The following is a 14,952-nucleotide window of genomic DNA, read 5'->3' as shown; positions in this document are numbered from 1 at the left end:
TAAGCAGACAAAGCGCTATTCTAGTCAAGTATACTATTATAGCTATTAAATCTATATTTACATTTCATCTTCCCCATAGAGCACAAAAAGCAGGCAGTTATAGCTTTGTTTTATTCATCTTTTAAGTCATAACCTGCCACCTGGCCCTTCAAAAATGGTCAGAGTAGGAACTAGCTCTAACCCCATCAAGCTATAAACAAGCAGTCTGACACTAGTGATTCTGCTGCCTAGTTTGGTTTCAGCAGAAAGCCATAAGAACCACCCAGACTCTCTCCCCTCAGTTTTAACAGCACAAAATTTGATAGACTATTTGAGACCATGAGCAAACCTTCCAACACCAGCATCCTATGCTGAACAACTATGTTCAACAGCATGAGCTGCAGCAATTCCTTAGTTTCAGTCAGCTTTAACTAAGAGCCCTCACTCTTTTGTGCTTCAAAAAGGGAAGTCACAAGACAACTGTGATAGTTGTTTGTTAAAGCACATGACCCAGTGTTTGCTCTGGGATTTAAGCAGGCAACTCCTCTACACAGGAGGAAAATACTTTCAAGCTGCAGGCTGCCCTACACAGCACACTGATATGAGCACATCTTATCACACGAGGCTTACAAAACACTTTGAAGATGGTTTTTCCCTGCAAACAGAATCTCTCACTTGCAGACAACAGTTCACAGCCACATCAGTAGTGATTCACAGTAGCAATAAAGCTTAAGAAGATATTCAATTTTAGGCACCCGTTGAATCAAACCCCTTCTTAACAACGGTGTCAGAATCAAACACTGAACTGCTGGATGTCTCAAGCACTCCCTAAGAGCCAAGAAGAGGCCAAGGCCTGAGAAAAATGCAGCATACTCAGAAAAATCACAGGGCCCTAACTGAGTTAGGGCAAGGCTCTGGCTGAAGCTCCTCCTCCAGGAGGATCAGCACTGAGCATGACAGCAGCCATGGAGCACAGTGCCAGCAGCCAGGCTGCCATTCTGCCAACACAAGCAGCACAGCTGCTTGCTCAGCTCAGAGATTACTCACACGATCACCCTACACACACTGGAGCTCTCCTAAGAAAGGCCAAGGGGCACTCACCCACTGGAGCCTCCGTGCAGCGTGGCAAGGACACAGTCCTGCCCAGGGGACCTCCCGAGGAGGGGCGGATGCGCTGCAGGGCCGGCCGTTACTTACTCACCTCTCCACAGCCAGAGCTGCTTCCCGGCCCGTTTTTCAGGCTGGAGAACGGGCTCGCTGCCTCCCGGGCCGGGCCGCGCCTTCTGCCGCCACGACAGCGGGACAGCCCTGGGCCTTTCCCCTTCACCCGGCGGGGCGCCGACCCCGCGTGAACGAGCCCGTCCTCCCCGAGACGCGGCGCCCAGCCCCGGCCGCACACTCACCTGCCCCGGCTCCCGGTCACAACTGAGAGCAGAGGCCGCCGCGGAGCCTTAAATAGCCCTGTCTGTCCCCGCCCCCAGCCACGGCAGCCAATCGGCGTGGCTGCCGCGGCTCGCGCCGCTGCGGGGGGCGGGGCTTGTCCCTCACGTGGCGGCCGTTGCTTCTGGGCGTGGGGGAGGGGGCTGAAAGCGGCCCCCGGGGCGGGAGGAGTTGGCGCTGCCTGGGTGGGGGGACCCGCCGGGGCCAAGGATGGCGGGGAGGGGGGGACACGACACGACACGACACGACACGACACGACACGACACGACACGACACGACACGACACGGAGAGAGAGACCCGGGAGAACCCAACCAGAGCTGCTCTGGAAACTGTGTTGTTCCTATACAGGAACCTCTGCAATCTGGACAGGTTGGAGAGTTGGGCAGAGAGGAACCTGATGAGGTTCAACAAGGACAAGTGTAGGGTCCTGCACCTCGGGAGAAATCATCCCAGGCACCAGTACAGATTACAGTTGACCAGCTGGAAAGCAGCTCTGTGGAGAGGGATTTGGGAGTCCTGGTTGAGCGGAGTGCTCAAGTTTATGTATTCATCAATAAGGGGGTTTCTCCACAGTTTGGCTGAAGAGCAGGACAAAGGGAGGGGAGACTGAGTGGAGCCATGAGCGACTGGGACAAAAAGAGTCATCTGCAAGGAGATGGGGGCCTTTACAAAGGAGGGAAATAGGGCAATTCCCCCACATTCTTCAGCAAGGGGGACAAAGGAGTTGGTGAGCTCAGGTGAGAACAGATGGCGGGAGGCTGGAGTTCGGTGTAGGTGGGCTGGGAAGGCTGTAACTTCTGAGTACCTTGGCCAATGGGGAAAAGAAGAGGGCGTCCCTCGGTCGGGAAATTAGGATAAAAGGGGGGCTGCGTCCCCCAGCAATTTGAGACACCCCACAGGGATATGCCTGGTGGACTCTCCCTTTATTCGAATAAAGTTTTAGGACTCCTCTGTCTCCTTTTTGGACATTCAGTTCTTGACAGCGAGATTTTCCGCACAATTGGGGGCTCGTCCGGGATCCTTCCACCTTCGGGAATGGCAGACGGCGATTGGAGTCCACGGCGCGCCTCACCATAGCTTTTGGTGATCGACTCCCTTCGACGGCAGCCTGCACCGGACGACTGATTGGGTTCCCGAGACTGTCCGGAGACAGATGAGAAACAGATCAGGGGGATCCGCAGGTAGGACCAGGAGAGGGTCCTCAAGTGGTCTGACGGAAGGGACTAGGTTTGACGGAAAGGACTAGGTCTGAAGGAAAGGACCTCCGGGTAGCGCTACAGTCCGATGGAAAGGACCAGGTTTGACGGAAAGGGCCATTGAAATCTCACTGGTGAGCACTATGGGACAGTGGGGAACAAAAGGGGTGACGACCCCGATATGGACATCCAGGGAGGGCAGCAAAGGGAAGCCAAAAGAGGATACTGGGAAGAGGAATGATGACCTCGACTTATCCCCATATCTCCCTTGGGGAGACTTTTGAGGGTTTGGAATAACTTGTGCATACCCCCAGAAATAACCAAGGAACTAATAATAAAATATTGTTGTTTGGCCAGAATATAAGTTACCGGGGGATTTAGGTGGCTCCCTGTAGGGTCGGATGACGATCCTCATCTTTGTCAGGTTTTGTGCCAGTATCTCAGTGATACTGAGAAGGGTCTCATCGAGAAAGAATGTGCGTCAATATGGTTAAGGGCAACATCTAGGGGAATCTATGTAACAAAAGAGAGAGGCAATCTGCTGAGGGGTTGGAGTTGATGGCTGGATTGGGAATGTCAATTGATATCGTCGGGGATGATAAAAAAGTTAGCACTACTGTAACTTTGTGCAAAGTGTCTGATAAAGCTAGGCTGAAGTGAACTCAGAAGTGTGAGCAGTTCCAGGAAAAATGATAAAACAGCAATTGACATGGACAGTCCTCCTGCAAGGATACACCAAGGCACCGGTCCTGTTTGGACAAGCCTTGCAGAAAATACTGAAGGAATTTATCCCACTGCCAGGAGCCAGGTTATTGCAGTATGACTTGCCCCTATCAGGTGAACAAGAGAGGGTGGTGAAGGAAACTGCTGTGAAGTTACTGAATTTCTTGGCCCAAAAAGGGTTTAGGGTGTTGGGGAAATATATATATATATATATATATATATATGTATCATATATATATTTGGGGCATATTTTGGCTGGAGGTTTAACCCAAAACAGCCCCAATGTTGCGGTACAGACATGAGAAGGAGAACAGAGCTTTAGAAAATTAGAAGATGAGCTTTTGGGACACAGAGAAAGACTTTGAATTATATGTGGATGTCAAACAGAGCCATGGCAAGAGAATTTTGGTGCAAAAGCATGGAGGCATGCGAATACCAATAGCTTATTTTTCTAAAATGTTAGATCCAGTGGCTAAGGGGTGACCTTATTGTCTGCAGAATTGCACAGGTATGGCCCTAATGGTAACTGAGGTCTGAAAATTGACCACAGGGGGATCCCATGTTGTCAAGGTCCCATACGTGGTCAGGGCCTTGCTACCTGAAGGGGCTTCTGAATGGATGATGAGATTTAAAATTAAGAAGCAGGGGAGGGTTTAACCCAGCTTCTTGCCTGACTGGCCCCAAGGGAGAAGCATGGAGGGTGGCGGATCTCCAGACTCAATAGGACTTGCATACCCCTTGGCATCCTCAGAGTTTTGGTAAAGTGGAAAGGATGAATGGGAACATTAAAAAGCATCTTTTGAAATTGGTGTTAGAAACTAAGATGCCGTGGACACAAATTCTACCATTAGCTTTAGCAAGAATAAGAGCAAAACCAAGGGGAGACATTCAGCTGTCCCCCTTTGAAATAATGTTTGGGATTCCCTATCCTGCTAACACCCAACCTGACAAGGAGGTGGAGATAAGTGATATACATTTAAAGCAATATGTGGCCAGAATACATTCTCTTGTGAAGTCTCTCCGACAGGAAGCCCAGCTAGCACAGACCCTCCCCTTGGATTTTGCAGTCCATGATATCCAACCAGGGGATGGGGTCTTGGTCAAAGAATGGAAAGAAACACCACTGCTAGCAAAGTGGCGTGGACCTTATCAGGTATTGCTAACCACAGAAACGTCAATCAAGACAGCTGAGCATGGATGGACTCATCATACCAGAGTTAAGATTTCCAAGACTCCAGAAATCTGGACTTCTCAGTTGAAGGAAGAGGATGGAAAGCCCTGGCTAACTCTCCGTAGATCTGTACCGCTGGCTGGGAGTGGGTCTGGAAAATAAACGCTGGGTTGCTGGGTCTGTGGGAGTCCAGGAGGATACGAAGACTACCCATGGGTACTAGACATGCTGAACGCAGGTTGTTAGTTAATAACCTAGTTTGTAAAAACAAATATTGTCCAAAGGAGGGGAAAAAAAAAAAGAAAAAAAAAGAAAAAGAAAAAGAGGAGGGATTGAGCGGAGTGCTCAAGTTTATGTATTCATCAATAAGGGGATTTCTCCACAGTTTGGCTGAAGAGCAGGACAAAGGGAGGGGAGACTGAGTGGAGCCATGAGTGGGACAAAAAGAGCCATCTGCAACGAGATGGGGGCCTTTACAAAGGAGGGAAATAGGGGAATTCCCCCACATTCTTCAGCAAGGGGGACAAAGGAGTTGGTGAGCTCAGGTGAGAACAGATGGCGGGAGGCCGGAGTTCGGTGTAGGCGGCTGGGAAGGCTGTAACTTCTGAGTATCCTGGCCAATGGGGAAAAGGAGAGGGCGTCCCTCGATCGGGAAATTAGGATAAAAGGGGGGCTGCGTCCCCCAGCAATTGGAGAGACCCCACAGGGATATGCCCGATGGACTCTCCCTTTATTCGAATAAAGTTTTAGGACTCCTCTGTCTCCTTTTTGGACAGTTCTTGACAGCGAGATTTTCCGCACATGGTTGACAACAAATTAACCCTGAGTCAGCAATGTGCCCTCGTGGCCAATGGGATTCTGGCCTGCATCAGGAGGAGCATTGCCAGCAGGTTAAGGGAGGTCATCCTGCCCCTCTGCTCAGCTCTGGTGAGGCCGCAGCTGGAGTATTGGGTGCAGTTCTGGGCTCCCCAGTGCAAGAGGGACATTGAGCTTCTAGAGAGGGTCCAGCGTAGAGCAACAAAGATGATTAAGGGACTGGAGCATCCATCTTTTGAGGAAAGACTATGCGAGCTGTGCCTGTTTAGTCTAGAGAAGACTGAGAGGGGACCTGATCAATATGTACAAATACCTGAGGGGAGAATGTAGGGAGGATGGGGCCAAACTCTTCTTAGTGGTGGCCAGTGATAGAACAAGGGTTAATGGGTACAAATTGAAACACAGGAGGTTTAATCTCCATGTGAGGAAGAACTTCTTTCCTGTGAAGGTGACAGAGCCCTGGCACAGGCTGCCCAGAGAGGTTGTGGAGTCTCCTTCTCTGGAGATCTTCAAAACTCACCTGGATGCCACCTGTGCCATGTGCTCTAGGTATCCCTGCTGGAGCAGGGGGACTAGATGATCTCTAGAGGTCCTTTCCAACCTCAACCATTCTGTGATTCTGTGAAAGGTGAGAGTGTCCATGTAGCCTTCTTAAATCTAGGAGTTTCGATCTAGGAAAGGAAATTGTAATGGGGATAATATGATATAAAAGCAAAATCAGTGAAGTGTTTTCTTCTCTCCTTGCAGCGGCAGAAGTGCATAATGTCATCCCAAATGCAGGGAGATAAAAGGTGAGGGAGGATAAGGCACGCTGTTGCCCCGAACTGACCCCAAATGAAGCAAGTCATTAGAAGATGAGAGCTGTTGGAGCCCCTTCTGTTCATGAGTAATTGAATAGCTCTGAGGTATGTAGCTGGTAACTATGTATGGATATAGCAATCCAGCCACTAATATTTTATGGCCATGCTTAAAAGAACTGTAAAAATCTTATTTGGCCCTGGGCTGTAATAAAATATTTGTTACCTGAATTACTGAAGGAGGTTATACCACTCTATCAAATCTAGTAGGTGGTATAATTCTCAGTGTGGCAAGTATTAGGAATATGCTGGTAAAATTTTTTGAGGGCATAAAACTGGGAGTTAGAGTCAATGCAGAGAAGGAAAGAAGAGCAAATAGATGACTGTAAAAATAAAACAATAAAAAAATAGGCTGAAATTCAGTAGGTAGGAGCTTACGGGTTACAAATGAGTAAGGAGAAGGAGTAGGGAATACTAGCAGGTCCCAGGCCCTCCTTGAGCTACCAGCAGCTGCCATAGAAAAACAAGACTGTAATTTGGGAGTGCAGCGTGTGAAATGGTTCAGTGTGGGGAGCGTGCACGAGGCTGTGGTGAGTTTTGTTTCGGGCAGTGCCGGTGCAGCCCTGGTCACCCAGGAGAGGGCAGGTGAGACGGGGCTCCCGCCCACGCGCTGCACTACAGCTCCCACCGGGCTCCAGCCCCACCGTGGGATCCCCATCCTGGTCCTGCAGTGGTGCCCGAGGCCCCCGGGGAGAAGAACCTGCTTCTAATGTGTGGTTTGGTGAGTCTGTGAAGGGGATTGTGTAATGTGACGTGAGATGACCGCCTTCCATTCTTGGGTTCCTATAAGGACCTTTATTTTTGTACTTTTCTCTACATTCAAAAAGCACCACACAAAGCAGAATCACAGATCACAAAACAAGCTCAAGAAGAGTTTTAGGAAACCATGTAGGGAAAATATTATGTATTGTGAAAGTTTTTTGCACGGTTGTTTTCATCTACAATCCACAAAAGATTACGTGAAGAACAAACAAAACCACACAGTTGCTTCCTGAGCAAAGATAAACACTCTTGAAAGATAACAGGCAGAATTACCAGCTTTGAGGGCCTTGTAAACTGTCTGCAAGGAAAATGCGATTTTGTTTTACAAGGCTGGTAATTTGGAGGCCAACAGAATATATACATACATAAATAATTCTATGGTAACACAGGAGAAAGAAAGGGTAGGAAAGGACACTTAATTTTTTTTTTTAAGACAAAGGATGAAAAAGCAAGATTCTTCATAAAAAATTAAGTACCTTCAGCCTCTCTGGGCTGAGGGAAGCCATACAAACGCAGAGAGTGCTCTGTTTCCTTTTGTAATACGTTCTCTCAGAAGCAGTTGTGTCTGAAGAAGTCAGGCTTTGCTTTGGAAGAAGAACGCTGCTTCAGTGACGCTGCTGCCCTCGCTCTGCAGTCCCGTGGGCCAGAGCCACCACTTGGCAGGTGACATCCGGGAACCAAGCGCTGCCTGGGGCAGGTCTGGGGGTCACGGCCTCATGGGGCAGCCACACACCGAGAGCTGGTGGCTCTTGGGACCCACAGAGATACCCCCCGTGGTACCCTCCCAACCGGGAGCTGGAAACATTCGTGCAGAAACAAGGACTAGAAGGGGTTAAGGGATGCTACAGTAAGCATGAGGTCTCACTCTCATTTCTCTTTTGAAATTAATTATAAGATGCAGTTAGGTCTTTGCATGCAGATGTCTGGCATCTAAAAACTTTACATTTCCCAATTTCTTTTCCTTTTTCCTAAGTAAGATACATACCCAACAACTGCTTTGCTGTACACTGGGAAGAGTAAAAAAAATAAAAAGCTGCAAGTTAGCTGTCTTCAGCCTCTGTATTACTCTTGCTGTTTCCCTCTCTTCCCGTTTTTATCTCATGTTGCTCTGCTAGAGTGGCTCCCCAGGGCAGCTCCCTCAATACCGGGCAGTGCGTGTCCCTGCACGAGGCTGGAAGGCAGGATCGTGTCACGTGCAGACTTAGACAACGCTGAAGCTTTGCTGCATTTGTTGGCTTTGCTGCACACAGTAGTTTTTGGACCAGTGACAGTGAATGTAAAGCAGTAACACAAGTGGGTTCGAACTGACATTTATGGAATTCCTTGCCTTAATCCCTGCAGCCGAGGCGTTCTTGGGGCCTATCACATACACGAACATGCATCTATAGGGACATTTTGACTACACTAGCATTGCTTGCCATAAGTATTGTTTTAATTGTATCAGCCTAAGTGCACAGAGCATATTTATGAGGTAAAGCTAATGTCAAAAAGTACCTGTTTACCATCTTCTTTTGGGACCACGATGCCTGGGAATACTTGAATACAGCTGTGTAAAAACATGTTTTTCTAGCGCTCTTCTGGAGCCTGAAAGCCATTAAGATGTCACCAGGCTCTATTAAACTCACACAGCTCGGTGGATTTGTTGCATATCTGCAAGATTTACACCAGCCCTTGCTGGTTTGTGTATCCTCTACAGATGTGTATGTTGCCATATACACTCTGTGGGATGCAGTCCATAACCGGCTGGGGCAGTTATGAGGTCTCCCGAATTCATTTCCCTTCCTCCCCCACCAGAGATACTGGAAACATTGATAAACTGGAGGCCGAGGGGAGTGCCAGGCACCACGGTGGCACCTGGCTGGGTGGGTACCCTGGTTTGGGATGGGGACAGGGGGTGCCCCCAGGGTCTGACCCTGCACACTCACACGGCAGTTTGTCTCCAGCCCTGCCTCCGGCCCCGCTCCCGGCCTCTCTGCTCCCACTTGGGCTCCCTGATTGGACCCCGGAGCTAGTTCATCACTTGCCTTGTCCAGGCTGTCCATGGACCCTGTCAGCAGCCCCCATCTCTATCATGTGCAACTGCCTTTTTTAGGTGTTTTGCATCCCTTAGTGCTAGGAGAGACGTGGAGGAAAGGTGAACACACTTCCAGCATTTACGAGCTTCAGGAAAAACTCCCGTTACCCCATTTTGGATAAAACTCTTCCCAGGGCAAGATAATAGTTTTCCTTTCTCAGATTTTTCCCCTCTTGATTTGGATGATAGGGTTATTCCAGACTGTCATTCTCTATATTGTCTTCCCCTTTCTTTCCCATTTTAGGCAGATTGGCCACTTCTGAGCGCCTTAGTTCTCAAGTAGCTGCACAGCACCTTCCTGCAGGGGGGAGGCCTGTGTGTAACTAAGTTCTGCCACGCGGCACTGCGAGCTGCTTGGCAGGGAGAGAGTGCCCGTGCCTTCAGGAGAGTTGTCTTCTCTCTCCACCCTCTAGTGACAAGCTTTATAGTTGGCCAAGTATGAAACCTGCGCAGGGAACGGAGCAGGCTGCTCTTTGTGTCAGGCTCGGCTGAAGGAGATAAAGCTCAGGAGCCAGAGGCAGCACTGGAGCTGCGGCCACCTCAGCCAGGTTTGTCTTTGGCGGCTGAAGGTAAACAGACTGACTTGCGCCTGGAAGCTGCCTTGCTGTTGGTCAGCCATCGCTCCAAGCCTCACCCGTTGCCTCTGGCTTTTCAAGGAATGTGGCCTCAAGGGCCAGATTCATTTCAGGGAATAGCTCTAAACTAAAGCAAGGCAAGTCATGGCTGTGTGCAAGAAGCAGTTAGTAGCTGCTAAGGAAGCCTGTTTGGAAGACCATGGATCTCGCAGTTTCTTATCTTAGATGCTAATGTTACAGGCAAACCAGGAGAGCACAAGCTAGAGCACAAAGGTCCTTTGCACTGCTGGCTGATTCTTCACTCCTTTTTTCCTGCCTCAGTATAACGTTGCGTTGCCCCTCCCTGTACGTGCTACCTTGCTGAGTCTGCAAGCTGGATAGCAACCAGTGTTTCTGGAGTCCTCTTGTCAGGGTGCCGGAGGGCTGTAACAGGAATGAAGTTAGCCATTAAGAACACAAAATAAACCTGGCTAACCTGTCTAGAGGGCTGCAGAGAGGGACTCCCTCAAATTAGGAGAGGGGGCAGAGGGCAAGGGACCTCTCCTAAAGTTCATGTGCAAGGTTGCCCAAGTATTAACGTGATTCTGGCAGCATCCTCCAAATTATGCTGCCCTAACACTGTCTGGCACAGGCAGCCTTTCTGCTTTGGGGATCTTGGTCTCGGAGAGGGCAGGTACTGCTCCCTCTTCACATTTTTAAGTGCAAGTTAAAGGAGGGTGGGAGAGGTTTTAGCAACTAGTTCTTCCCCAGGAGCTTGCAGGACTGGTTCAGAACTTACAGAGCCAGCAGATCTTGGAAAGTCATTGAGCAGACAGGTCAAATGATTCCTTGTTTTACTGAAAGGCTAGGCCAGCTGTGCCAGCACTCTAAAAGGAGTAAAAAAATGTGTTCAGGAGTTAATTCTCTGCCTAACAGTCACTAAAGCACTTCATGCTGCTGCCTGTTTCTCTTGCTACTCTGCAGTAATAAAGCAAGGCAATGGCTCAAAGGAGAGCGATGGGATGCATGTCATGTAACAAGTAAGTATAATAGTCAAGAAAGTGAAGGGTCAACAGCCCAGCTAGCTGTGGTCTGACTGCAGATGAGAACCACAGCCCTTGGAGAGTGCTTCAGTCCAGAATTTCTCTTTGGAATGACCATATAGCCCAAATGCCCAAACCTTTAGCCTTTTCGCAACTTAATCTCATCTACCCTTCATTTTGTCGCAGGTTTTCATCCAACACTGTGCCCAGTTTATCCATGAGGACAGGCTGAAACTGTTGAACAGGCTGTGTGCATGAACAGGTGTCATTTTCAATTTCTCCTTGAATATATTCAGGAGCGTTGGGAGACTTTATTTCGGTCTTTTATAAGTTGCTGATTTGCCAAAATGAAAGAGAAATCTTAAAGAGGCTTGGCTGGCGTTACATGCTCTCATAAAGGAAATGGAGTTTAAGTGCTTCCCCAGACGGATTTTCCTCCAGTGCTGAGCTCCGCAGGAGTGTTCTGCAGTGCCCGGCACGGTGGTTCCCATCCCCATCCTTCAGCGGATCTGTCCCCTCCGAGGATCACATCCAGAAATCACATTTCACTGTGGGGAGTAAGCGAGTCGACTCAATACCCAATTTAAAAATAGCATAGGAAGAGGTGGAGAGGAGTATTAAAACTTCTACAAGGCCCACCTGCAGAGTAGCCTATACCTGCCAGCTTGCCTCTGTGGCGAGAAGCAAATTCTCTGTGTCCCTTTCTTCTCTGTGGGGAAACGCTGTACTTTGCAAATAGAGGTGCAGGGTCTACGTCTGTGGAATAAACTATGAGAATCGCCTCCCGAGGCTTCGCAGGGGTCAGGAATGCTGTTTGCAGTGGGGGGCAAAGGCATGGCGTTCCTTGTCTATGGTGTTGGTGATGTCTGTGTAGCGTTACCCCTTTACCTCTCCAGAACCGCGCGGGTTTCTGGAGGAAGCTCCCCTGCGGCAGCAGGTTTGTCAGAGCGCTGCTGCACTGACACCCATGCGGGACGTGCGGGCGCCTTCCTCGGGAGGAGCGCACGGCAGCCACTGGCACCAAGGGATATTTAGACGGAACATGATTACGGTCTGCTTGTCAAAGGCAGTACAGCGACCAAGTTGGCTACTGTTCCCTACACAAGTGCCACACAACAGTGGGTGCATGCAGAGTAGCATTGCATTACCCGGAGAAAAGCTAATTGCCTACAAAGACTGACAGAAAATTGAATCCCACTAGCAGATCATTTTGCAGCTTGCTCCATGCCCAGCCATTTTTCATTCACAGCGAAACTGCAAAGAACAGCTTCAAGGAAATAACAGCAAGTGAGTAACGTCTACAGGACTGTTGCTCAAAGTCAGCCATGATCCTGCTCAATTTTTTTTCTTTTTTATTTTCAGATTTGAATTCATAGAAGAGAAATCAAGAAATGGGCAAACCTACCTGTGAATGAGCTATGATATGACATGGCAGCTGTGATATCTACATGTTTTTTATTTTATTTTTATTGTTAAAACATAGAGAACTAAAGTACACAGTCCTTAATCAAAAGAAAAAAAAAAGAAAAAAAAAGAAACACGCTGTAAATTTGTAAATTCAGCTGTGCTTATGTGAATGGAGAAAAGCAGCAAGATGCTCGTGCATTTCTAGCTCACAAACCCTTTCGTCTGCAATATCTAAAGCATCCACTTGGTGGTCTCTTGCGCCTACAATGAGGATGCCTTTTCCCATACCCAGGAATCCGTGCTTGCTTTTCCTTGCTCTCCTAGGATCAGACAGTGCTTGGAACTCTGGAAATGCTCAGACTGCTTCCTTTGCATTGTAAACACTATGACCTAACCAGATATAAAAAGGTAGCCCTTGGCTACCTGATAGCAGTTTTGAACTTGAAATGCCGCAGATTCCTAAAGTGGACACAATCAGAGTTTGCAGTTTTTGTTCTCTATTACAACGTGGTAACTTTTCTGATGATATCAAAGCCTAAGAAACTTCTTCTTAATCGATACGCTGGAATACATAATGCAATAATTGGATTAGAAAATATGGCTCTTAATTCCCTTTCCTTTTCAGTGTACCACAAACCTAAATGCTCTGCGGAGCCCTGCAAAATACGTAGGTCTAATGTGTAAAATAATCTACCTGTTATAAGGTTGGTGCAAACACCACAATGCAAGAGGCCATGTCCAGCTATCAGATTTTTTTTTTCTCTGCTGCATAACCTTAGTGCAACTTCAAAATATTTCTGGAATTTCTTCAGAATCTCATATAGGGAGGCTACAAAGAGCCAAATTCAGTATTCATATGAGATCATTTGGCCTGAGCTCGGTACAAAGACTAGAAACTGCATATAGAAAGACTGGAAAAGAATAGGAACATTTTCCTTTCTTTGGTCTGCCCTTCATACATTATGGACAGATACACAACATGCCACACACCAGATGTTTACATCAGAAAATAACCTCTGTGATATAAGTCAGAAAAATTGTTCCCAAGTCACCAAATCCAATCTCTTCAGTCTCAGGCAGGGCCAATTCCACTTCCAATTCCACTTTTAAACTGATTAAGCTCCATCTTCAAGCTAGGCTATTTTCTTTCCTGTTGGTGACTGGTAGCAAGGATGGACAAAGACTGAGGCAGAGGAGCACCAGGCAGTGCAGGGCTGGGAATCATTTCAGATATACGGACAAAAACTCCAGAGCACTTTTGCGTCTTGATTGTTCCAGCTGATCTGAAGCATCACAAGGAAGCAAGAATTTGCTACAATCGTCTGAGTATCTGATTAGGTTCCTCAGATGCAACTGTTTCCAAATGAGAGTGAAAAGTTGGCATGAGGTTAATGAAGAGATTAACTAGAAGCAGTATCTGAGAAGAAGAGCAAGACAAACTGTCCTTGAAAATTGCAGTGAGGAATCTGGGATGTGGTAAAGGGAAAAAGAAGAGAATAGATTTATTTGTCTCTGATGGGCAACTATGTCTAGGAAAATCTGCAAAAAGTAAGAAGCAAGTAGGGTAAAATATATTAGAAGTTCTTCAGAACACATATATATGGGAAAGCTTTTTCTGTTCACATGCTTTCTCTTGTTTAAATCATTGAATTACTCTAGGCTCCTCTCTTATCCACAAAGCTATACTCTATTTTTATATTATGCCATTTTTCTGCCTCTGGTTTGCAATGCAACCTAATAAACTCACCGCACACTGATGCAGTAAAAAGTCTGTGACTACTACTTGAAACATTTTCTTTTTGATTAATGGCATATATGAGAAAATACATTTGGATTCCACTGCAGGCTCAGTACTCCGCAGGAGAATTTCACTGCCTGAAGGACATGTTCAAATGTACGTCAGATCTTGCGATGTTTCTCAGTCGCTCAACGTCGCCACAGGAAATCAGAAAGAAATATTTATATGTTATAGTATATTTTTAAAGTATATTTGAACAACACTTGAAAGTTTCCTGAGCCTCAAGCGGGAAAAGAGGAGATTTATTTGTACCTTGTGAAAGTAATGTACTGTATTTTCATAGACAACCAGAGCTAATGACACAAGGTGGTAAAATCAGCCAAACAGAACAATAATTCCTAATGAACCAGGTTTGCATTTCATTAGGTTGGGTGGCAGGGCATCCTGATTGATTTAGCTTTCTTTGTTTTGAACTCTCCTAATGAATTAAGTCATTAGGAAACCAAGGGCTCTCAGCCTGATACGACCTGAGGCTGCCCAAGGCGGCCGCTGGCAGCAGCGGATGCGGGAGCGCGGGCTCAGCGGCTCGCGGCGCTGCGGCTGCCGCGGCCCTGGCTTGGCTGCTCTGCGGGGCCAGGCCAGGGCAGCCGCTTCCCGGCCCGCGAAGCCTCCAGCTTTGGAACCGTCTCCGGGGAGGTGCGTTTTGTCATGGGCTCACGCAGCGACCAACACGAGCCTGAGCAGGTGCTCATCACTTACCAAGCAATAATCCAAAGGTTTCAGCAATTCAGGATGCATTTATTCTGGGTTTATTTTTACTACTCTTTTTGCCACTTGCTTTAATTTAAAGTCTTCTAATTAATTTTCATCAAGCTTAATTCTCAGCTAAAATGAAATGAGGAATGTAGCTTTCTTTAGGAATAAGGAAATGCAAAGCGAAAGAATCACATTTTTATATATACAGGGAACAAAATGTTTCTGATGCAGAGGTTTTCTAGGGAAATGTGCAATGGCACACAGAAACACTTTGATTCATATTTCACAGTAGATGAGATGCAGTTAACTCGGTGGTCCTGAAATCCTTGAAGTTTAGGGAAATTTAAAACTAGATTTGGATTTCACAGCTGGCTACTGATCTCTACAAAGTAGAAAGCCCCCTAGTCCCAAGGCATCTTTTATTGAATCGAAGCT

Source organism: Tinamus guttatus, unplaced genomic scaffold, assembly GCF_059628265.1.
Source record: "Tinamus guttatus ecotype Peru unplaced genomic scaffold, ASM5962826v1 Tinamus_guttatus_pri_ptg000639l, whole genome shotgun sequence".
NCBI classification, from domain to species: domain Eukaryota; kingdom Metazoa; phylum Chordata; class Aves; order Tinamiformes; family Tinamidae; genus Tinamus; species Tinamus guttatus.
Note: the sequence above shows the minus strand (reverse complement) of the source record.